Source organism: Condylura cristata, unplaced genomic scaffold (assembly GCF_000260355.1).
Source record: "Condylura cristata isolate star-nosed mole 26May11 unplaced genomic scaffold, ConCri1.0 scaffold00001, whole genome shotgun sequence".
NCBI lineage: Eukaryota > Metazoa > Chordata > Mammalia > Eulipotyphla > Talpidae > Condylura > Condylura cristata.
Genome location: NW_004567102.1, coordinates 72,815,661 through 72,841,903, shown reverse-complemented (window position 1 = coordinate 72,841,903; position 26,243 = coordinate 72,815,661).

Sequence of the window (26,243 nt, the reverse complement as noted above, 5' to 3'; positions counted from 1 at the left end):
GTTGTAGAGGCACAGAATTTAAAGACAGGAGAGCTTCAAAGCACATTTCATCCATGTTTCTTACTTTAGAGAAGGATCATAAGGCCAATAAGTTTAAACAAGTGTCTTTGTAAATATAACATACGACCTACTTAGAGACTAGCAAATGTGAAAGCAGATACAGAGATACATTCCTTTTACTAGTGCTTATCTTTGATAATAAATGTACCCTGGGTGAAAAGAAATTTCTTGAGGATTTTAAAACCATTCAGGATTAAGAAAATTAATCTATAAATTTTGGATATACTTTTCAGATGTGCTACTACTATAAAAAATGTTTTGTCTAGAAAACCAAATAACTACTTCTAGATAAATAAAATTGGACACCATCTTATGCTACTCACAAAAGCTTTACTATAAGTGGATACCAGAGCTAAATGTAAAATCTGAAATCATAAAACTCCTAGAAGAAAGTAGAGAAAAAGCTTCTTGACATAGGAGTTGGCAAATGATCTTTAGGTAATTACCCCAGAAGCACAAGCAGCAAAAGCAAAAATACCAGAAAGTTTCTGAATAGCAGAATTGTTTCTGAATAGCAGAATAGTTTCTGAAAAGAAACAATTAAGAAAACAAAGGACACCCACAGAACAAGAGAAAATACTTGCAAACGTGTATCTGATAAGTGGTTAATAACCAAAATATATAAAGAACTCATACATAATAGCAGAAACAAAATACATGCACACACACACACACACAATCTAATCTTAAAAAAAAAATGGACACAGCTCAAAAAAGACATATTAATAGCCAGCAAGTACATGAAAAAATGCTAAACATCACTAATTATCGGGGAAATGCAAATCAAAACCACAAAAAGATATCACCTCACACCTGTTAGAGTGGTTATCAAAAAGAGACAAGAGATAACAAGTATTGGCAAAGGTGTGGAGAAAAGGAACCCAGCACAGTTGATGGGGGTGTAAATTGATAGAGTCATAGAAAACAATGCAGAGGTTTCTCAAAATTTTTTAAACTTCAACTACTATCTGATCCAGAAATTGTATTTCTAGGTATATAACCAAAGAAAATGAAAGAACCTTGAAGAGATAAGCACTCCTATGTTTACTGCAGCATAGTTCACGATATTAGAGCTATGGAAACAGCCTGAATGTCTGTCAATGGATTGATGGGTGTATTCAGTGGAATATTACACAACCATGAGAAAAAGGAAATCCTGCTATTTGTGACAGCATGGATGGGACTTGAGTGGAACATGCAGGTGAAATAAGCCACACAAAGACAAATACCATTACTCATATGTAAATCTCTAAAAGCCAAACTGATAGCAACAGAGAATAAAACAGTGGCTACAGGGGCTAGGTGAGATATTTGCAAAAGGATCCAAACTTCCAATGAGAAGATGAATAATTTCTGGGTATATTTCAATAAGGGTTCAGGGGACTGCCTTCATAACTAGTAAAATAACTATGAAAATTGAAATGTAGCTATGTGTTATTGAAATAAAACCCAAAATAACAGAAGTTCCAGAAGAACTCTCAATCTTTCCATCCCTGAGGATATTTGGTTTCCAACTGAGAAATATTTCACTGGACTCAGCAATACAATGTGGATTTCTTCATCTCTGTATCTATTGCGGCCAGCCAGTGTCTGGAACGGAGCTCTTGTTAATAAGTGTCTTGGAGAGAGATTTTTCTCTTTGGAGCAGGTCAGTTCAGTGCTCATCTCAGGATATCATATTGAAACTAGTAATAAATGGATGGTGACTCTGTTAACTAATCACCTAAATAACAGGCGTGATGATCAGACACTTTACCAGTCTAGTTTCCTTGTAGATACTATTATGAGATATTGAGAAGAAAGTCTATGGTATATTTTTAATAGGTTAGAGGGAAAACAGCTTACTTCAAAGAATATGAACACCACCCTCCAACATAGATTACTCATAGATAATGTTTAATTCTAAACATTCCATCTTTGCTAACTCAGGCAAAAAGTCATTTTCCAAAAGCCATCTTTCCATCCTCCAGTAGAATTAGTCACTACTCAGGATGAAATTGGCTGTCCCAAGATGAAGAAATAGATGCTGTATGCTAAGACTACATATAGACTAGTTCTATCAATCTAATTACAAGAATGGAAAAAAGGAGGGAGAGAAAGAGAGTGAGAGAGACAGGAAGGAAGGAGGAAAATAGAAGATTACAAAGCAAGAAAGTCATGTTCTCAAGCTCCTTAGCTAGAACAAAGTAAAAGAAAACTTTAAACTCAAATCTAAGAGCATAGAGAACAGAATAATAATCCCACAAAAACAAGTTGCCTCCCACTATAAAAGAGCCTCATATTATGACCTCTCAGATTTCAGCTTTTGGCTGAACTAGGTCACATGACCACTCTCCTGACCAAGAGGAACAGTTGGTTGCTCAGGTTCTCTCTGGCCCTTCACTTTCATCCTCCCAAGACAGTGCAATAGGACAACATTAGAAGAGAACAACTATCTCTAATCTTAAGTATCAGAAAGCCAGAAACTTGCTCTCCTGGGTGTCATCATATAATCTTGTGTGGGTGAAGTTAAAATCAGTAGTTAGCCTAATGAGAATGCAGGTTTTTGCTGTGCTGGAACTATTTAAAGGTTGCTTTCTGGTTTCTGTGGTAAAGTACCTTGAAGTCCTACTTTCAAGTGCAGGTGGGTGGGAGTTGAATTGGCACAAGATGCCAAGAGGTTACGGGTCTTCTGATCCACCTTTGTAGAAGCAAAGCTTAAGGCTACACCACACTACCAGTGGAGACACCTTTTCTCAAACTTCATATAACTCATCCTGCACAGACCCCAGAAATTCCAACACTAAAAAAAATTGGACACCTTAAATCAGAAGGCTGGGGTAAGCCAGTTCCTCTCTGTTCTGTATTTTTAACCTCCCTCTTCCTCTTGAGGTCTCCTTCCTGTTCAGGATGCCATTCCAAGAAACAGAGAGAAGTTTAGAAGTCTCAAGGGATTTAAATACATCAACCAAAGAAAATTGATTTTAAAAATAAAAGTTTCCAAACTGAAAGTTTAGCTTTAAAAAAAAAAAAAGTAAAGTGTATAAAGAAAACAAGCCATGGTCCCCCCACTTTCATTAAAAGAAAGATGAAATAGCAATGTGAATTCAAAACCATACTTGTAGACCTGGTATTTCCACTTGTCCTGCTGTTTGATCTCCACTGCAGTACGGAAGTACTCCACAGGCACACTTGTCTCTCCTGCGATCTTATTTTTCCTAGTACTTCCTTCTAAGGGATGTCTGCACAACAAATTTTTCAGAACATTTTAACATAAGTCGCCTTTCATGTGGTGAGATGGAGAGACCCTTAAGGGAAGGAGAATGGCCAAGAAGCAAATAGGTTTAGGCTGGAAACAAAAGTCAAGGGACTAGAGAGAAATTCAAGAGGCCTGGCTCTAGAGCAACCCATCAACAGCCTACCACAGTGTGGGTTCAAGGAGGGAGGCTGGCACATCATCAGTCATCTAAAGAAAACCTTGTCTTTACCAAGTGCCAGGCTCTCTGTTAACCAGAACCCACACTATGGTTCATCTTCATAGCTTATGAACAGGTACTGTTAGTACGCCTATTCTCTTATCAGGAAACTGAGGCTTAGAGCATTAACTGTTTGCTTGCACACAAATAGCTTACACGTGGAAAGGAGGAACTTAAACCCTAGGTTCTATGAATGGTAGGGAATAACCGTCATAAAATGAGAAATTCATCAGACCCTGTTTCATGCTCAAATCAAGGAATCCATAAATTGTTTGAAACTGTCCAGGGAATATCATGTGCGGTGGTATATTTCTGGGGAAAGGGCACATGGCCTTTATCAGATTCACCATTCATGCTGCAAACTGGGGTCCATTCTGTGCAGAGCATTCTGAGGCAATCTCCCATCCCCAGTTTCTCCCCAGCTCTACAATTTTGCACTGCAAGTTAATACCTCTAGATCCTCATGGGGGGGGAGGGTTCATGGAGGGCGGGTTCCAAGGTCTCCTTTGTATTTGAAATACAATGGTATTGTTATCTTAAATGCCCTAAGGAGCCCGGAAGAATTGTGGAAACTTTCCCCCTGCCTTGATGAGCCCTCACCACCCCACACTGCAGCTTCCCACTTTAGGTCCCCACCCCTCAGATCACCTGCTTTTATCACTCCCACAATCAACAAAATTGTATCCAATTGCCACATGCATTCTTCATAGCCTTTTCCAAACACTGCCTAGAAGATGCATGGAGTGTGAGTCAGACCGGGAAGGGGGCCTCTTTTTAAATGTTGTATATGTAACTCTGGGAGCATTCAAGCATGTTCTGGCATGCCAGGTCTGTGTTAAAAAAAAAAAAAAATAGCTGCTAGCAATAATGCTTTCCTGATCTAAATTGGTTCAGGAACACCAGAGCCTTTGAGAGCTGCATGTATAATGGGGGAGGGTCCCCATGCTCAGGGGTTATGAGGGGCACAGCAACCCACAACCATTTCTCCACCATCAATTTCTGCTACAAAAAAAAAAAGCTTCTCCAGCCTCACTCCCTTCTGAATTCAAAAACTGCAGTTTAAATTCCTTACTTGGAAGGTCATTCATTCTCTCATAGCCAAAAAGCCTGTTTGCTTTTGTCTTCCCACTTGCTTTTAAATGAAAATATCAGACCACAGACCATCTTGTTTCCCCAATTTCAAAATTAGTTACATCATGCCAGAAGTGAAGGTTGCTGAATGTTATTAATGTATTAGCAGGGAGACTGCATTCCGATAGCTTTCACATGACTGCAGAGAGATGCGTGCTCAGCCTGACTGGATCCATAGTTCTGGAAGGCATAGGGCAAAAACCGTGGTTATTTCAAGTCTTGTGCACGTCAGTCCCTCAGTGTGCTCCTTCAAAAGCACAATGTCAAGTCCATTTTATAATGATCAAGTATATTCCTCTCCCACCATTTGCCGACATCTCCTAGAATTCACTTTTTGCTAATACCAAACAACCATTTCCATCAACCATTTAATTCTACAGTCTTGTGTTTCTAATAAACTTTGAAATTAGCACCGTGTGCCTGTTTGTTGTAGAGGACGTACTAGTTAGTGGCAGGACGCCAAGTACCTCAGGTGGATGACAGACTGTAAGTTATCGGTGACCTGGACACCTTTCTCTGTGTTCTAGGCCTGCGGGCAGCCTAGGGCCTGGGAATCACATGGCCAGAAAGCAGTCACCACACTGGAAAGATGAAATAATTCTTGGGGGCAAGATTTTGCAGATGTGGGGGCAATAATAAGAAGTAAAACATTTCTAGGTAATTTTGTAGAAATAATTTTGGGATTATTTTCCACCAAATTAAGGCACCAGTTTGAAGGCTTAAGCAATTACCTCAGTAGACATGGAGCCATGATTACCCAAGATGCTCTCTGTTCTTGCTAAAAGCACAACCAGGTAGAGGGGTCAATCTTGGGAGCCAAGCCTTAAGAGCAGGGATATAAGTTGATTCCCCAGCAGCAAAGAAGGACAAAGTATCAGATAAATTGAAAATTTTTAAATTTGATTCCTCATCACAGGTAGTGTAAGAAACACTGTTATTTAAACTAACAGTGTGCTAAGTAAGCACTCTTTGGGCATGATGTGTTCCATAGAGGGGAGAAGAAGATTATAAAGTATTGCCACTCTCATTGTAAATCCTTCACTAACAGCAGGGATAGGTTCTTGAAAATGGCGATTTTAAGAGAAACGAATAATAAAATTATGGTCTTGGAAAAATTGTTTTGTTCAACATCAGCAAGGATTTCATTTTTCTCATCAACTTCATGACAAAACAACGTTAAATGAGATGATACTGTCAAGGACCTACTATCGTTCTATGCACTGAGCTGGCAACCATGGAGCACGGGCTCACCGTGAGGGCGATGAACCTGATCAGATTTCAACACCTGTCCTGTGGAGCTGACTTCTAAGAAAGGGTATAACTCCCACACCAGCTCTGATACACCCTACTGGGCTGGGACATGTGCCCCTTGCACGTTTTCTTGGTGTTCCAGACATTATGTTCTTCAGGTTTTCTAATATTATGTGTGTATGATTTCCACCAGGCTATCCATTCATGCACGCTCTCCACATCCAGGTTGACATGAAGCCTGTCAGCCTCCATGGATGCCAAGCTATAGGGGCAGACACTGCACGTTCCCTTGCACCTTTAATTGATTAGCATCCTGCATCATGTCTGCCATCAGATTTTGAAGAAATCAGGTCAAATGAACAGATGTTTTAGAAATACCTATTTTTCTATAAGAGAGGGGTAAAATGTACCTGCTTCAGGTGTTGTAGGATGAAATGATGTCACAAATGTGAAGGCCCCTGAAGAATGAATGCTTGGACATAGCAAACCCTCGATAAACATTAGTCTTTAGAAATTTAGTTCATAACTCAGCGCCTGCTTCAACTTAAGTGTTTATATAAGTCACCTGAGTGCATATATAAATGGTGTGTGTGCATTCTTCTGGGAAGGTGATCCTTGATCTCATTCAGACTGCCAACTAGGGGCCATTACTCAGTCATCTAAAAGAAATGTAGACACACTGCCATTGAGGCTGATATCAAATATTAGACTACACAGCATAATGCAGTAGATCATCTTAAACTTTTGGCCAGAGACCCCAAATTCTACTCCTCACTCAGTCTTAATTAGCTTTGATGATTAATCAAATTATAGGGCACAGAACTAAGAGCCAGGGATAGGTTTTTATCAGGATGCTTACACTTTGCCAGCTCTAAGAAACTGACCGATTTACTGTCACCTCCAATTGTATAAATATTTTGTCCTAGATCAGGCAAAGATAATGCAAGAAAGAAAAACTAAGACAAAATTCCTAAGGGACATTAAAATATAGATCTTCATAAAGCGTATATGGTCTGCAAGTCAGAAAATGTCTTACTTCACGCATTCTGTTTCTAAATTGTAAAATAAGTGAGTTAAATTAGATGACATTTAAGATTTCTTCTCTTACTGTTCTCCATAATCCAAAGATTTAAAGTATAAATAGCCTCTGTTCTGGGGATTTATTTTCTATTTGAGTAGTCACTGTACTAACTTCCACTCTTGCCCACATCAAGGACACTATTTTTATTGACCCATTTGCAAAAAGTAGGGTATGGGTGGGAAAGTAAGAGGCATATTATGCTCAATTCTTGTTTTTATTTCATATGCTTAAACTGCAGTGGGCTTCTGGATTTGAGTTTACTGTGGGTTGCTAGAAGACCCCAAGAGTTAATATCAAAAGCACCAAAATTCTAACTCAAAATATGTTCCTAGAGAGTCCAGCAGACTATTAATGGGGGATTAATCTAATGCCTCTTGAGAACTCTAAGTTCTGTCCCCTCCACACCCAACCCCTGTGAATCTGCATGCCAAGGTATCACTACTGACTTTTATTGGAGTGAAGCTTGATCTCAAGAAGTATGAGTTTGGGAACAAAAGAAGGAAAAAAGCAAAGTGGGTGGGATTAACGATCAATAATAGAATCCTTGAAAAAAAGTTTCATATGGGAGAAGTCAAACCTTTGATGGGCAAGAGACAGAGAACATGACCCTTTGGAAAGCCCTTTAGAAGATCAGGGAATTTTAAAAAGGAAGTGTAAGAATTCTTTACAGTGGAGGGGGTTCTGGAACAGCACCTCTGTGAATAACCCTGGAAAGACTAGCAAGGCCAGCACGGAGGACTGAAAATATAAGTTCACGCTTGCAGTTGGGACTTTCCAGGCTGTGAATCTAGGCACATTCAGATGATTCTCTGCAGTTCTGCTCATTGTTGCACATTCAGCTTCTTCTTCAAAGCCCATGATTTAGACACATAGACAAATCTAATGTCATCTCTGGTAATGACACACCCAAACTTCCCAACCCTGAAGACAATTTTCTGTACTCTGTTCTGATTTGATTTCTATATCACTTCTCTGCTAAAGGCCCAATTCTTTAGTGAGGAAGATTCTACTTTGAAACATAGTTGAGCCTGGAGTGCAATGAAATCGCATTGCCTATAACTCACACAGTCTCACTGACCTGATTTCTATAAATAGATAAATTCGTCAAGGAAAAACACAGAATCAAAATCTAAAAGGGAACTCAGGAAATTATTCATTTCAGACTTTTGCCTCAGGTCAAATTAAAATTTCAATCATTCCTAAAACCCATGTCTGTCTGAATTTTTTTAAAAATAGTGATTCAGATTAAATAAGTTTCCTTGATGACTTCTAATATATAATCAATTTTTGTGTCATAAGAGCTCTTATATGAATGTAGTAGAATAAATGAGAACTAGATAAATATTCTAGACCATAGGGCATGTCATTTTATAAATGACAACACTGTAGACTAGAAAAGAACAGGTGAATTTCCTAAGGTAACATATAGACACTCCTTTATTCATTCATTCACCATTCACTCAAAAAATACTTATGACTGTCTAGTCATAGTTCTAGACACAGGGGTCCAGCAATAAAGCAGCTGGCTAGAGCGGCCATTGCAAAGTACCAAAATCTACTGACTAAAATAACACACACACACACACAGTTCTCAATTCTAAAAATTAGAATTCCAAGGTCAAGGTGCCAGTCTGTTCAGTCAGTTTGGGTCTCTGAGAGCTGTAGGGGAGAATTTGTTTCCTGATTCTCTCATAGCACTTGAAGGCTTGCAATCATCGGCATTTTTTCAATTTGTGGAAGCATCACCCAGATCTCCATTGTGTCATATGACATTCTCCCTGTCTACATGTCTGTGTCCAAATTTCCTTTTGTATAGACACCCGTCATCCTGAATTAGGATAATCCTACCTCATTAGGACCTCATCTTAACTAATTACATCTATAACAACCTTGTTTCCAAATCAGCTCACAATCTGAGCTGTGTGGAAGGACTTTAATATATGGATTTTGAGGGCACACAGCTCAATCCATAGCCAGCAAGAGCAAAACAAAGCAAAATCCAGCTCCTAAGAAATTTACATTTAAATCAGAGGGAACTGTGTGTGTGTGCGTGCGCATGTGTGAGAATGCCTGCGTGTGGATATATTAGGCAGTGAAAATACTGGCAAGAGCAGCGTGGAAGTGGAATGCAGTGACGCAGCTTAAGAGGTTGCTGTGTCAAAAATATGTTTCTATGACAAGTGTTTTTTGAGCAGAACTGACTAAATTGATAGGCCGCACCTGGTGAAAATCCAAGGGGAAGCATGTTCCAGGCATAAAAGCTATAGATGAGAGAACTACTCCCTGAACTTCTTACTACAAAATGATCTAGGGGTGTTCATGATGTCTCCTGGGGTACATTTCAATACCAGCTCCAAGTCCATCACTCTCCTTTGAAAGATCTATTTCAATAAAGAGTTATGAAGCATCCAGGCATTGCTTGGAGCTCAGAGGAATCATCCTTGACCTCATAGAGTAAGTTTATAAATAATCACATAATAATTTCACTTTATACCTGACTTCTAAGAGTGAGAGAGACCACAACGCCCCAAGGGAATTCTTCCCATGACAGAGTATTAAAAGTTCATAACAAGGCTCATTCCACTTGGAACTCAGTTGTCAATGTTATCTTTTATGCTGAGCAATCTAACTTACTGATGCTTACACCTGCAGGGACTAGACCAACGCAGAACACATATTATTTTCCTTTTCTATATAATAATTCTAATTTCTATGAATTTCCTCACTCCTTCCAGGCTCACAGGTAGCCTCTGTGCAGGAGCTACCTGCCTCTCTATTTAGTCAAATTTTTAAAAAAATATAATAGTTGACTTTTACATCATTTTGTGCTTTTGTCCATCTCAGTTGTAATCCCCGTTGGCTTCCCGTCACCAAATCACCTGTGTGCCATCACCATAGTCCAGTGCACTCCCCCTCCCACCCCACTTTTAATGCCATTCCCCACTCCACCCCCACAAAATGTCTCTGGTATATAGTTGTTCATTATTATTATTTCTCCCCACAAACCCTGGTCCTTTATGCTCCTGCTATGAGTGAAACCATCCAGTATTTCCCTTTTTCTTTCTGTTAGCCAATTTTTTTAAATAACTGTTGGCTCCAAGAACTTTGTCTTCTGTGGATGTGTTGAACTGTTTCATGATCAGTAGGAGTATTACTTCCCATGACGTAGACATCATACCTCCATTAATCCAGGCTGAGATTAAATTAGCATTCTTAGAAATCAGAAGGAAATATTGATTTACATTAAACTTTCAATTAAAACATACTTTTTACTTCAATGTAAGACTTCACTCATCACCTTCATATTTCTCCTTAATAGTTTTGACCTGAAATTTGAATATCTTAATAATACTTCTAATCAAGACTCTCTATCTGTTACCGTGTGACAGAAAACAGAAGTCGCCAGATTATTCACCATATGACTCTGATTGAGTCACTTGATTTCCTTGAACCTTAGTTCTGCTCACTATAACAAAGGAAAGAGGGTGGGTTTTGGAGCTAGTAATAAGTCTTCTTTATAGAGTTGTGAGCTTCTAATGTGACAAGCTACGTGAAAGTATTTGGTAAAACACTATGCAAATGTTAATAGCATTAAGAAGATTGGCTTGACCTAATTTTACCAATTGCAGAAGTAATATTATCTTTTCCAACTTATTAAAGCAAATGTTAAGCAGACTCAAACCAAAACCTAAGTCAACATGTTTTAGGTTTGTTTTCAACTTATTGTGAATCTGTCTAAAGGTATGGTGACCCTAAGCAGCATATCCTTAGTTTATCTTATCCTGAAAGATCTCAGCAGTCTGACTTTGTCAACACAATATGGTAAAAGAGTTACCACCAACAGCTTTGAGTCAGACAAATCACATTCAGCCACTCACTAAAAATGTGGCTTTGAGTAAATTACTTGCTCTCAATGATCTTCTGTTTCTTATCTGTAACAAGACAAAATCTCTGAGGGCTATCATGGAAATAAGACAAATAAAGCCTAGCATACTAGAAAGTGTTCAACAGTTGGTTGCTATTTTTTATGATATTATTGTGAAAATTTAATTTCCCTAGCCAATCCTCTGAGTGTTAAACTCCACTTCAAAAGCAAGAAAACAAATGAAGCTAGCATGACATTCCTTATAAACCTCAATTTATACTTAGTAACCTCTGATTCCTTTCTCTTGTTTTGTTTTTCATTTGTATTCAATTAACACTCATCTATAACATTATAAAGGTTTCAGGGGTACAATATTATTATTCAATAACCTGTATATATTATGATCACATCAAAAGTCCAGTTTTCATCCTTTTGACACTTAATTTTCACCTTTTGCTCAAATTGCCTATACCCTTCCCTTTGGTAACCATCATGTTGATCTTATAATCCAAGATTTTGTGTTTATTTTGCTTTGTTTGTTCATTTGTTTTATTCCTTAATCTTCTGTCTGTGAATAAAATCATATGGAATTTGTTTATCTCCATCTAATTTAATTCCACTTAGCATTCCACTCTCAGGTCTGTCCATGTGCACACACGTGACAAGATTGCATCTTTATTTTATAGCTGAGTAGTATTCCCTTGTGTGCATGTCTCACATAGTTTCAACTCACCTGCATTTAGGTTGTTTCGAAATCTTGGATATTGTAAATAGTAAAACATCAGGGCATATTCCTCTTAGAAATAGTGTGTGTGTGTGTGTGTTTCCAGCTAAATACCCAGAAGTAGAATAGTTGGCTCAATAGTTAAAGGAAGTTCCATACTGTTTTCCATAGCAACTACACGTTTATAATCCCACTCTCAGTGCAAAATGCTTCACATTCTTTCCTTAATTTTCACAAACTGCTAGCTTAAATAAGCTGTTGTTGACTTTATCTAGAATCACCTTCTGAGAAGAGGTCACCTGTTTACGGGTTAAGGAATCTGTCTCTCTTTTTTGATAGAAATTGATTGGCATTTCCCTTATTCATTTATCTTCTGGTTTCTGTGATATCTCAGTAACTATTGAGATTAATCCTCAATTCATAGCACTCATTCAAAATGAATATTTTGAGCATCTACTATTTTCTCACACCCAAGTTTTCCTAGCAGCATGTCAAAACTTGCACCCAGTGGTGCCAAGTACAATTCATTAAAAGTTACCAGACTTTGCTCCTTTAGAGAAAGCTGCAGTTGATTCCCTCCTTTCATTGTTTGTGAATGTGGACAAGTCTTTTAATGCTGAGTCACAATTTCCTCCTCAGTCAAGTAGGATAAGAATAACTGCTGTGAATGCTCCACAGGGTGCAAAGACAATGAGACAAAGTGTAAAAGAAATGCATGCTCGCAGAAACAAAGAGCCCCCACAAACAATTCAGGGGATTATTTTTTTATCCTTTCAGCCTGCAGACCACTTTCCTTGCAGCAGAATTTGAAAGTAAAATATAAATTTAATAGTTTTGTTATCTGTTATCATTACACCATCTGCCCTAGGCAACTTGGTGATCACTTCCTTGTTCTTCTAGTTTCAAACACAGATGAAAGCATCCTTTTGTGGTCATTCACACTTTCAACAAGTTCAAATTTTATTATTTATTGTTATTTATACCTCATGGTATTCTATGTTAAGATGCAAGTACAGTCAGTTCCAGCAAAACCAGAAAAAGATGAAAAGACCAAGAATGTAAAGAAAGAGAAGAATGGTTAAGAAAACCTCAGCTAAATATAATCTGTGCAACTGAACATATGCTTAGCTTTACTTTTTGGAAGCAGAGCTAAAAAATTGGACAGGAGGGTGAAAGAGGAGGAGTTACATTGCACTCTCTGGTTCATAACAGGAAGCACAACCAGAGACCCATGGCTGTCTAAATACTAAAAGGGATCACAATAGAGTTTTATATACAGGCCCTCCCTGGTGGCACAGTGGGTTACAGTGCAGCACTGCAAGTGAGCCACAGCTACTTCAATGTGAGTTCGATCCCTGGTCCCAGAGGTGATCCGCATGAAACAGCAAACCTCTCCTGTTTCGCCCACTGCTCCCCTCAGCAGTATACAATCTCAGTCTGCCAGTTCTGCTCCCCATTCTGTGTCTGGTGAATACTCTCTCTCTGGCCTGTACCCCAATTCTGTATGAATAAATGAGTCTTTAAAATAAATAAATAAATAAATAAAGGACACAAAACAATCTAATACAAGTGTTTCTATCTGCAAGAAAGGAATTGGTTGCTTTCACATGCCATCCTTAAAAAAAGATGGAGGAGTAGTGTCAAACTGTCATTCTTTGAGGGTTCTTCTAGAGAAGAGAAACTAGTACTTACGTGTAGTTTCTCTTTTCTAGAAGTACCCTCAAAGAAAGACCTGCTGGATACAGGTTGAAATTTTTTAAATCAAGAATAATGAGATGATTACCCATTAACTTATTTCCTAAATCTATGTTTTATTCAAACTTTAACAAGTAGTTAGGCTGCTAATGCCTAGAAATTGAAGCCAGCCTGAAAGTCAAGAGTATAGTCTTTATGTCATATTGATCAGTGATTTAGATTAACTGGTTTGTAGGTGGCAATAATCTAGTTCAAAACTTAAGGACTTCTTATCTAAGGGAAAGAACTTCCTATCATCTTCAGGAAGTTAGACTGTTAAGACAAAATATCTCTTAGAAAACAGTTTAGAATACAGAGAAAACTTTTAAGAGGGGCTTAAAACCCCACACCTTGACAACACAGAACAGAGGTTAGCAAACAGGGGCTTAGGGTAAAAATTTCCCAGTTAACTTTGTAAGTGAAGTTTTATTAGAACGATCACACACAATCACTTACAGATTGTCTGTGGCTAGTTTTGCACTACCATGAAAGAATTCACTGAGATTACATGTCCCACAAAGCATAAAATATTTACTTTACATAAAATATTTGCCACCACCAGCTAGAGAAAGGTAAGTTAAGTTCAAAAGTAGTTGAGGTCATACTTACTTATATATCATCAATATTCACTACAAAATAATTTCACATATTCCTTGTAAGTGCTTTCAAGGCTCTCAGCATCGTGAAAATGTTAAATTAGCTCCATATTCAAAAAACTAACTGCATTAATCTTCAAGCAGTGATTTCACTGACATAAAAAAAAAAAGTGCTCCAGCCGCCATTTTTATTTCAATCTTGATAATTTAATTATACTTCCCCATAAAATGGATGTATGTCTCCCCATTTTAGAGAACAAATGGACATCCTCTTATAAGCAGACACTGAGTTTATTGCCATGTACCGAGAGTGACTACACATCAAACTTGCCCTGATTAGAAAGAAGAGCTGCTGATGGATGGTTCTGGAATCAAAGCCATCCTTGGTAGACAATTCCTCTGACTTACCTGACTTAAAATAATAATCTTGTACAGCTAGTCAACCATTCTGCAAACATATATTTTATACCTAGTTCATATTAGCTAGTACAACAGAAAGTATGTACTCAAAGACACAAATCTCACTAGTACTTCATTGTTATTTATTAAACATAGACTAAAACGATAATTGTTATGTTCAATGCCAAGAAACTGGGGCCTGAATCACCCATGTACTGTTCTCTGGGCAGATTCAAATTACTTTCTACAAAGGGTGTTGTTGGGGACACTGATTTAGACACCTTGTGTGTGTTGACAGCCAGGAAGCTTAGAGACACACTCGTGGTGAACCTTGGTGTTAAGAAAAGACTATGGAATACAGTGATTCTAACTCATTCCTGGTTTATTTCTCTTTTTGGACCTTATTTTCCTGTTGTCCTACTTTCCTCACCACTTATTTTTCGCTTTATTTTATCTTGTGTGGTATTAATAGGTAATCCTTCTTAAATCCTTTCTGGATTTAAGGAAAAGTGTAAGTAAACAAATAAGAGTGAATTGGTCTGCTGAATAGAGTTACTTAGTATTGTCTATCTGAATATTGAAAAAAAATCTGCCAAAACCAACTATATTGTCTCAGCATGGCAGCTGCTGAGGTTTCTTTTCAAAGAGAAATTGCTTGACAGTTTAGAAACTTCTTGTTGCCTTCTTAGGCACTTGATGGCAGGGCTGTGCACCAGAGAAATAAAGATACACGTCTTTCTGTCATTTATGGCAAGTTATGTTGGGCAGCCCTATATCATGCAGCTGCAACACATACTTAGATATTGAATGGGCAGGGCACTACCAACGTCATCTTTTCATTCTCTGTTTAGAAAATATTAAGCTTTGGTCATTAGCATTTGAATAGTGCTCTCCAATTTGCAAGGAAGTTCATACATGCGGCATCTTACAGTAACTTTAGTTCAGTATCACGACATTCAGTTTACAGCTACAGGAACTGAGATTTTTAGAATAGAGGAACTGAGATTGAAACCTTGTATTTGAAGCCACTTCATATACACTTGTTCTTTGTATTTCCCCTAACCTTTGGTATATTTCTAGTCATTTGATTCAGGTATTGTAAAGTCTGGAAGCCAGCTACATGATAGGTCATAGTAAAAGGTTTTGGAATTAACTTTTGTGTTAGGTTCTCAAGGCTACAACTGGAGATCTTTAAAGAACAAAAATTTATTCTTTCAAGTTCCAGAGGCCAGTAGTCTGCATAAGTCACAATCTGTGTAAAGGCTCTAAATAGAATTCTTGCCCTGTCTTTCCCAGCTTCTTAGGACTCCAAGCATTCCTTGGCTTGTGGCCACATCATGTATCTCTGCTCCCATTGCCAGGCTGCCATCTCCTTCTTTTTTGTGTGGTTATCTTATAGAGACAGCATGATTAGGGCCAATTTAAGATAGGCTCTGCCTCTCAAGATCCTTAACTTAATCACATTTGGCCATTTAAGGTAATATTCAATAGGCTTTTGGGGTTGGGATAGGACATATCTACTGGAGGTCACCATGTAACCCACTGAAGTCACTGAACTTCATGCAATAGTTTCCTACAATTGGAATAATATTATCTGAATGGTGAAAATTAAGTAAGATAATATAAATAAAAAATTGTCAATAAAGTAATAAGGTCAATAAAAGCATTTCACAACTCTAGTGCCCATCAGCAGACAAGTGAATAATACTCAGCTATTAAATAAAAGATGAATTTTTGCTATTTGTGACAATATGGCTAGAACCGGAAGGGATTGTACTAAGAGAAATAAGTCAGAAAAAGAAAGACGAAAACTGAATGATGTCATTCATATGTGCCATATTAAAAGAAAAAGAAAGAGCAAGCAAAAACAAAACCTGAAGCTACCAGAAGGGAAGGAAATGAGACTGGGAACAAAATGGAGAGGGAAACTCACTGGATTAAGGTGGAAGAGTACTGGGTCTTTGGTGGTGTGATAACATACATTTACAGAGGTATGAACCTATACCCCTAAGACATGCACAGTGTTGTAAATCAAGTCAAATCAAATCAACCTTGCGTAAATGTAATTTTTTAAATAATGAATAAATAGCACTGACTTTTACTACAGCATCGATGCACCTAAGGAGTATGATGCTTAGTGAAATAAGACAGATGGAGAAAAACAAACAGTGTATGCTTTCGTTCATATGTGGCACATAAGCAAAACAAATTAATGAACTAAGTAAAACAAAAATGAATTTTTACACCATAGGAATAAAATAATGGTCACCAAAAAGGAAGAAAGAAGGCAGGTATGTAATCAGATCAAAGTGTCAGCTGGATGCTGATGGCTAGAAGCTCAAATCTGCTGGGAAACATGCGGTCGTGGGTGCAGATGTTCACGCAGTACACCTGAAAATCAGCATAATGTTGTAGACCACTATTAGTTCACGAAAAAATTTAAAATGACAATTTTCACCCTTCTTCTCATCAAGAGAGTTGTAATATAATCACACTACTTTTTAGCTAATTTTCCTCATTTGTACCTTTGGAATAATTCCTAAACATATATTCAAATGTCTTTTTCTCTTTCCCATCTTCTCTTTAGGTTCTTTTTCCTAATCAGCTGTATTATTTCTCATGTGCCTTTTTTGTTTTACTTTTGTTTTCAGCTAGATGAATGCCTTAGTTACACACAGCACGATTCTATTTTTCTTCCACTAGGTAAACTTTTGAATCAAGGATATGTCTCTCTTGAAAATTTCAGGCCAATCTCAATGTCCTGAATAACATTATATTTACTTTTTGCTTTAAAACATTGAGTTCTTTTGTTACCCCACTTTCTGCATTGACAGTTGCCTAAGGTCAAAATATATTCTTAGAGAATTTCTCTGTTATTAGTTGAATGAATGAAAGAATGATAATCACGAGGGACCACCTTCAGTATACAAACCTTTCTCTAGCATGCCCTTTGTTCTCATTTTCTACTTGGTAATTGGTCTTGATTTTTCTCTCTCCCCTGCATCCATTTATCCTTTTTAAATATGTTCTACACTTTGATCCAGTGTCCTTTCCTGACATTCCTGTCATGAACCTGAAAACAAATTCTTTCCTTCAGTCACTTTCTATGTAACCAACTATTATCCTCCTTCTCTTCCAGAGTCTCGACCACAAACTGGAAGAAGAGTAAAATAAATCCCACCCATGGCCCAAATTTTTCACTTCCCTATGTGCAGTGAATTCTATCATCTTTTGAATACTTAGGACTATCTTTCAGGCTGTGATAATCCTTCATCTTGATTATGTCTAGGACTCTCCTCTAAGAGAATAACCTGATAGCTCCCATATCTAATTTCTGCTTGTTCCTCCTCAGCTAGGTCAAAATTGTACAAGCTACTCCCAGTGACAAGCATTGAGTCACTGTCGGTCCCAAATGTTTTCCTCCCAATAGGCCCCCAGATAGTTAAAAAAAAAAGTGCTATCCCACCTATTCTCTGTCCCGTGATTTCTTTCTCTCCAAGGTAGACAAGGTAGGTTTTGCCCTCAGCAGACAACAGTGTATAGTGTGATTCTCCCACCTTCTCTCTTTCTTGTTGCACACCAGAAGAATAAGCACACTGATACCACTACTTTAAAATGGTGTTATTAACCATTAAATTAATAACCAGCAAGGGAAAAGTTACCCCTGAAAAATCAAGCTGCCTAAGAGTAGTCTTAGTTCTTTTAACTACTGAGTCTTTTCTAATCTAGTGTACTTAGAAGCCAGCGAGAGTTCGTGTGAATATTTAAGTCTTCTAGAATCTACCATCTTGTATTTGTCCCTGGTGTGGGACTTCTCAGTTTGACCAAGCTGGAATTTCTAAAAGAGGACTTGCTTGGGAGAAATGTTTATGAATACTTAAAGATTCCTTCTCTGCTCCTCAGGCCCCTACTCTTAAGTTTCAGGTATGTCCTCACTCTTCTTAAGACTATCCTAGTCTTCTGACCCTGGAGTTCTTCTATTTCACTAATCTGTTATCCCAGAATAAAAAGACCTTCCGTGTTTGCTCCCTGGTGGATGACTGACCTTTCCTGAGCAACAGCACTGTCAGTCTCCACTCTGGGAAACCCACCCAGCAGGGAAGCCAGCAGATAAGCCCTGCTCCAGCCAGGGCCTGCTCTTCAGCCCTCTTGATCTGATGCAGCTTCTCTGATTCTGGCTTTAGGCTCTCATCATTTTACTAGGGTCCAGGAGCAGTTTCCTAATTTTCAAAGTTAATACAAAATGAAATTGTGGCGCTCCTTTTTCCAAAAGCATTGAGAATTCCAAGACTACACAAGGAGACCATTTCATCAAGTGGCAGGGTCCTTTGAATAAAGCAGCCTCTGTGGCTATACAGGTTGTGCTCCCCTGAAGCCAATCCCACAAGAGCTTATTTCTGGAATCTTGTTTGTCTTATAGTCTTTGATCTTATTTGATCTTTCTTGTCTCAAAGTATTTTCTTCGGCTTACTTACTTCATCATATTCAGTTTTGCAATTCGTCAATTTGCAGTAAAGAGTGATATGTCTTCATCACCAAGGCTGCTCAGGTCAAGTTGTTGGTTCCACTCAGCCTTAAATTCTCTGACATGACTCACAGAATTGCCTGATTTCCAGGGAAGTGGTTGTTTCCAAACTATAATTCTGAATATAAAGATAATTTCAAATCACCAAATAATCAGTTATTGAGAAACTGTTCTGTCACCAGCAATACACTTGATGCAAAGGATGCAAAAATAAAGAAGATGCATGCCCTGGGGCAGTTCATACTCCTGGGAGAGAGGTAGGCAGATGTAAAGTCAGCACAGAATGTGCACAACATCACTCTAGTGGTGGTGTGCAAATTTAAAAACAAACAAACAAAAAAAAACCTTCAGTACCCACAGTTTGTACCGATGGAAAAGGTGTTTGGTTCATCACACTTGTTGATGTTGATTTCCCCCCTCTTGTTTTGTCACCTGGTTTGTTTCCTTTATTCATTCTCCAACACATTCTTTTAACAGTGTGGAACATACAAAGGTGTTTCCCAAGCCCTTTCACCTTCTCCTTTAGCTGACAAACAAGTTATAATTACCACAAAGATTATTGGCCAAGACCTCTAACACAGAAGAACTGTATCATCTGTGTATCTTCCCACAAATTGCCAAAGTCCCTTGGTTTTCAGTATTTGGCTCTAACTAAATAATAGTGTTTCTGAACTGACTGTAGAAGAATTCTCCTTCATGGAAAATGACTTGTTTACACCATGGATTCATCCATAAGCTTACAGTGTTTTGCTCTAGGTGAGTATTTACAGTAATTCAAGGGGTAGGGAGTTAGCAAACGCCAGGAAACTTCCTCAATTTTAAGACCGAAAGTTTAGGCTTTCTTTTAAGTTCCCAATAAACAACAGACATAAACACAGCTTTAGGAGAACTTCATCTGTCTTTAGGCAGTATGATCAGAAAGATCAGAAAAGTGACCTTTTGAAAATGTGCTGTATTTTTCACAGCATTCTTTAGGCTGTCTTCATAATCACCCTTCCCTTGGTAGGAAATATCTTTGACTAAGATACAGTGGTTAAAAGAGCTGTCTGGCCTTCCTCTACAGAGACTGAGAACCCAGTTGCAGGAAGGAAAACGCTCCCACCCGCACCACCGCCAGCCTCCATCAGAATGGCAGGGGTGGCAGTAGAGTGGCAACATAGCACTCATAGCCTGGCTTCTTCCAGGGGCGCTCTCTGGCCCAGCACCCTTCAGTCACAAACATTAGTCTCCTTCCTTCTCCCTCCCAGATCAAGCTCACTCAGGAATGGCCCATGAATGGGTGTTCACCTGTGCTCTACACACCGAAAGGTGTTAAGAAACTTCTGCTGAAATTTCTCCCTCCCTTGCCTGCCCTGATTCCTAAAATTCCACCATTAGAGGCATTCCTACAAGTGATGACATACTTGATTAGATTCTTTCTGAGTAACAGCTTGCCATAGAAGATTGTATTTAGGGGAAAGTGGAAAGAATACGAAAGTTCTGGGTGCCTGGTGGAAAAGGAATTCCCATAATAGAAACAAAATCTCCTGAAGAGGAAGCAGATAGCCCAGAAAATAAGTCTGGCTATCTTACAGTCATACTTAGGGCCATGGCTGCCCCGATCTCACTGAAAACTTGTTCTAATTTTGTCAGCTGAGATTGACTTGACTCAATGGCCTATGAAAGAATGGCAAACTGAAAATCAAAGGAAAGTCTGGACTGGTTCAGACTTTTTTTTTTTTTAACTATACCTGATACACTCTACTATACTTGAAACACTATATATATTACTTGATCTCCTCACCCTGCACATGCTGCCTTTGAGTACAGTTCTGAAGTTGCCTTTCTCAGGTGCCCATTTCCCCTTGGGCAAAACAGCAAGGAGTAAAAGATACTGCTCATGCCTAAGATTCCTCAAGAGATGGATTAGTCTAATCAGTAATAACTTCCCCCACCTTCAATTGGCAGATCATTCGAAGAGTTAGCATTCTCTGTAAATATCTGTCTAAATAGTGGTAAGTGGTAAATTAGCCTTCTCACCTATGGGAGGCAATGAGTTATAATGAAAAGAACATGGGTGTGAGGAGGAAGGTAGCACACAGCCTTTCCTACCCCTGCTAGTTGTTATGTTTTTGCCATTGGTTGGATCACTTAAACCCTCTGTGTCTCTGCTTTTTCACCTATGAAATGGGGTGACTGATGCCCATCCTCCAGGCTTGGAGGAGAAAATATATGGAACCCTGGCACACCACAGTCTGTCAGCAAAAGTGCTGCCTTCCTCTAGCAGCTTTGTCTTTGAATGGTGCATGTGAAATTACACTATTAAAATTCCTAATCCTAACCCCAAAAAAGAACCTAAATTTTCTAATTGAACTATAATGCAGCTCTCTGCAGAAGTTATGTCTCCCAAGAGAAAAGGCAGACTTAGAGTCCCTACTCCTCAACATAATGTGATATAATACTTGATGTGATCTCTGTGCATAAAGGAAAATGCAGCTCTGTTCTACATGAAGTTGAAAATGTAGGCTTGTTAAGCAGCGATCTCCTTAGTTTTCCCAAATTAATTATTCTAATTTATTATAAGAATTACCAACAAATGAATTTATACCATTCTTTCAACCATCTATTCACTGCAGTAGGAGAATCAGGAAGAGAGAATAAATCCTATCAATTTGAGTAAACACCCAAAGTGTTTACTGTTTCAGGAATACACTAGAAAAGTATCCCTAAGAGTTGAATGCAAAAATCTCTTCTAAGGAATGTCTCATTTATCCATGTTGCTGAGAGATTAAAAATTTGTGGCTATAGTATAAGCCTTTAAGACTTTCTCAAAACAAAATTCTGTAGCCTGGACTCAACAAAATAAAACTTAGCACAATCCTTCAAATTCCTGAGGTGGGAGTTTTCCATAGATCACAGCAAACTGATCATGCATGGAAGGCTGACACAGCGTAAGAGAGGCTAAAAAAAGGAAGGAAAACATGAAGGAGGAGTGAAAAGAAGAGGTGTTACTTTCTCCTTTGGGCATATGTAAGTCATATCTATGAAAGAATATTCAAAATGCTCAACCTTACGTGAATATTCAATCAGATAATTACCTCTGAAAAGTTTTTAGATCACAGATAGCAGTGGAATTGGGTAAAATTATGTTTGTTTAGGGCCCCCAATGAAATATAATAAATTCTTGGTGATTAATAGCACTTATATGCTCCTGGCCATGAAAAACATTTTCTGCTCTTGAGTCACAACGGAAGCTACAGCTTGAATTTTATTGTTCAATTTGCTTTTTTTCTTTCCTGGGTGAGCCAGCCCTGGATTTAAGAGTTGAAAGTTTACAGAGTCAGTAGGACCCCAAGGGACTGAAAGCTAAGCTGAGCCAATGAGGATAATGCCAAAGATTATCTACCCTCAATGAAAATGCAGGATTTGGAAAAGAAAAAGAAAGGCAAGTGATTATAAAGAATGACGGTCTGTAACTTAGACTAAATTTCTTGGTTAGGTTGGCAAATTTCCTTTTCTTCTTTTAAACAAACAAACAAAAATTTCCTGGTTGACAGTCGCTTAAACTCTTCCCTTTTTCATTTTTTGGCACAATGTCAAAAGAACAGACTGGAATCTTCCCGGAGGACCTCGACAGTATATGAGTCTTCAGAGAGCGTGCATCCATGCTGGTGGTTAAAAGCAGAGGTGGAAACTTAAGGAGCTTCAGGGGGGGTATAAGAGATAATATTTGCTTGGTAAATAATTGGTTTTATTGTTGTGGATGTTCTTTTAAAGAAGTTCCCCAACTAAGGCTTTGGGTCTTACCTAAACAGGACAATATTTTCATGTTTTTCAAACTCATGCTAGTTACACTTTAAAAAAAATACTTGTCATTTTTCCCAGTCCTGGCAGTGACTGTGAATACAACAAAATAGAAGACTTTCACAGTTACAGTTGACCATAATGGCATCTAGTATGGTTTTTGCCAATCCTGTGCATAGGTTTTGTTAGCTTTAGTTTTCTCATCTCTAAAGTAGAAATGACTTCCAGATTCACAAAGACAATACATGACAACAGATTTACACAGACCAGGAGCTAATATTTTTTCAGGAACCTGAAAGGAGCAAAAAAATCAAACAAGCAAAAATTTATCTCCTGGGATGATCCATTACAGTCTCAACACTCCAACTTCCTGGGACTAGCACAAACTAGAAGTTACTGCAAGTCAACCAGTGAAGGTGTGACTTCTCTCACTGAGTACTTGTGCTAAAAACTTGGGTATATTCCTCTGTATTTTTCTGTGTCCCAATTTCCTATAAACTGTAAAACAAAATGTAATAAGATCTGAATCTTCCTGCTGGGGACTTGATGAAGATGAATTAGCCACCGAGATTCAAGAAAAGATGGAAGGCTCTTCGTGACAGAGGCCAAACTAATTCAAAATGAAAATCATCAATTTGACTGTGCTCACATGTTACTTAAAAATCAATGAGGAAACAAGTGAGGGAACCCTGAAGCCATTTTAGCACCCCTGCTTTTGCACTCAACTCTAACTGAGCAGCCTTGAAATATCTTGGCTCTGAAAATCCAGTCAATCATCATTAATAATGATATTTTTATAGCACTTTAAAAATTGGAATTTCCAGAGCCACTTTGATAGATATCCTGTCACTACCTTGCCATTTGCGTTTTTCTTTTTCTTCTGTTTTTTTTTTCCCCCTTCTCTTTAAGAAAAACAGGAAAAAAAAAAGGGGGGGAGAATTTCTTTTGATTGAAAAATTCATTAGAGATGGCACAGCTTGCCTTCACTATGAAGCCCTTACTAATGAGGAGGGTAATTTGTTGAATTGTACAAGGACGTTCAAGTTTAATGATTCTAGAACTGAGTTTACTTAAGGAGTTAAAACAAACGCCTGCATCTTGCCTTCAGAGCTAGAGTAAGAGTTCAGTGAGTTTGTGCAAAGATGAAAAAGATTAGAAGTAAAGTCCAGCTTGTTGTTTTCTCCGATGCACCAGCCTTTCAAATTTACCTGTTTCTTGCAACACACACCTTAGAAATTACTTCAGTACCTCCAGTATGATCTTCTCAGAAAATTCAGAAATATCAAAATAGTGTAATTCATTAAGTCATTAAGTAAATTAACTAAATTCTCATCTGCATCTGGCTCTACTTATCTTTCTCTCTCATACACATTCCTTGCCTTTGAAATTTCTTCTTACTGTTGTAACTTCCACAAAAACTATCCAAGCTTATGCGATCTCTTGGCAGACACCAACTTTGAAGAGGAACTCTAACAATTCATATTTATCCTCTGAGCCAAAAAAAGGGGGGAGGGGGTTGGGTTTTTCAAAAAAAAATTTTTTTTTTTGGCTTGTTGTTTTTTTCCCCTTGTAACCTTTTTTATCCCTTCTCTCTGAAAGACTGCACAAGAATTTTTATCACCATTGGGGGCCTAGTACTGCTCTAGGCCTGGTGTAAAAAAAAAAAAAAAAAGTAAGCTCTAACCTGGTGCTGAACTAAAGAGGAATAAATGTCTTGGATGGATCAAGTTTCTTTGTCAAGCAAACAAAAATAAAGGGATCTGGTTTACTGGAATAGTTGCAGTCCTCATTAAAATTGATGACTTCGAAGATTCTGTGCCTTTTCCTTTAACCAGGGCCAACGGCCAAGATTCTGCTGTGCTGTTAAAGACATCATGTTATTGGGTGTCTTAAACTAGACCACTGCTGTTGCCTTTGCTCACCCTGCAGTTTTCTGTGTGACAGGGAGAGGCTGGGGCCCCTGGAAGAGAATGGACCTGGCCATTTGGCCAAAGACACCAATGGCCCAGGACACAAGGCCACCTGGTATTCTCTTTACATGAGCATCATGTTTGAGAAAGAAAGTGAAGCAGCTGGATTAGCATGAGCAGAATCTAGTTTTTCTTAGAAATGTACGACTCTGCAAAAGTGTATCTTTATTTTTGGCACAAATTGCTACAGCAAATTACATAGCTTATCAAATGTGGTTTTTTGGGCTTGGTGGAGAAGCCACCGCAGGGACTAGTTCTCTTCGTTGCTTGTTCCCAGTTGGGAATTTGGGTATATCAGTATCCTCATGTAGTTCAGGAACAGACTTGATTAAGGGCTAACAATATTTGGGATCCAGTTAATCTTACATTACTCCAACTTAATAAAATAGACAGTCCTAAGGAGACTCCCATTCTTCCCTAAAAGATGTAAGAGGCAAGGTTTGAACCCACATGTCCCAATGAGCAAGCATATCACGTGCACCCTGGGAGGTGAGTGACTTGGATGGGGTGAGACTGGGAGGTGAGTGACTTGGATGGGGTGAGACTAAAGGTCAATCCCAACGAATCAGGAGCCTCAGAGAGGAGATTCTCAGCACTGCTCACCTATCCTTTCCCTTAACTTTTGATCATCCATATGGACTCATTGATTTCACTGTAGAAAAATGGCAATATACTTTAAAAACATAATTTTGTAAGCAAAAATTTTCACTAACTGAATCACTCAGTACTCATGTTTTTATCAATTTATTCATTTACTGATATGAAGATAAAACACTGCAGGATATGCAAAAGAAGTAAAGAGTTCTTTTTTGTACAAGGACATTTAACTTTAAAGGAGTTCAAGAAGACTTAACTATAAAAAGTGCAAAGCAGGGCCTCCCTGGTGGCCTAGGGGATTAAATCTCAGCACTATCACTGTGATGGCCTGAGTTTGATCCCTGACCTAGGAGCTGACCCACTTGGTGCAGCAGACATCTCTAGTCTCACCCACTGCTCCCCTCAGCAGTGCATTTCAGTAGATCTGCCTGTTTTGCTCCCCACTCTGTCTCTGGTGAATCCTCTCACCCCCCTGCACTTTGGGCCTGTACCCCACTTCTGTATGCATTAATAAGTAAGTCTTTAAAAAAAAAAAAAAAGAAAGAAAAAGAAAAGAAAAGAAACAGAATGCCCGAGGTACAAAAGAGAACAGCATTCTGGGTGTGGAGAACAGCTTGAGTAAAACTGACACAAAGATGGTAAGAGATGCTTGATTTACACAATGAAAGCATTTGGACAAAAAAATAATTCATGTGCAGGAAGTCAATTCAGTGGACTGCAGGTACCCCACTAAAGATTCTCCAGTTGGGGAATTACATAGCAACAATGAGTATGGCAGAATATTAACATGGCAACCATGTGCAAATGCTCTGCCCGGGGAGGACCATAAGGGTCCAATCGGAACAATTCAAATGCCAGAAAGAGAACATCTCCAGAGTTGTAACTGTCAAAATGGGGCTCAGGGCCCTCCCTGGTGGCGCAGCGGGTTAAAGCACAGCACTGAGAATCTAAAGCCGCTTCCGCGTGAGTTCAATTCCCGCCTGCCCGGGAGGTGACCACATGGTGTGGCAGATCTCTCCTGACCCGCCCGCTGCACCCCTCAGCAGTGTACTTCGTAGATCTGCCTGTTCTG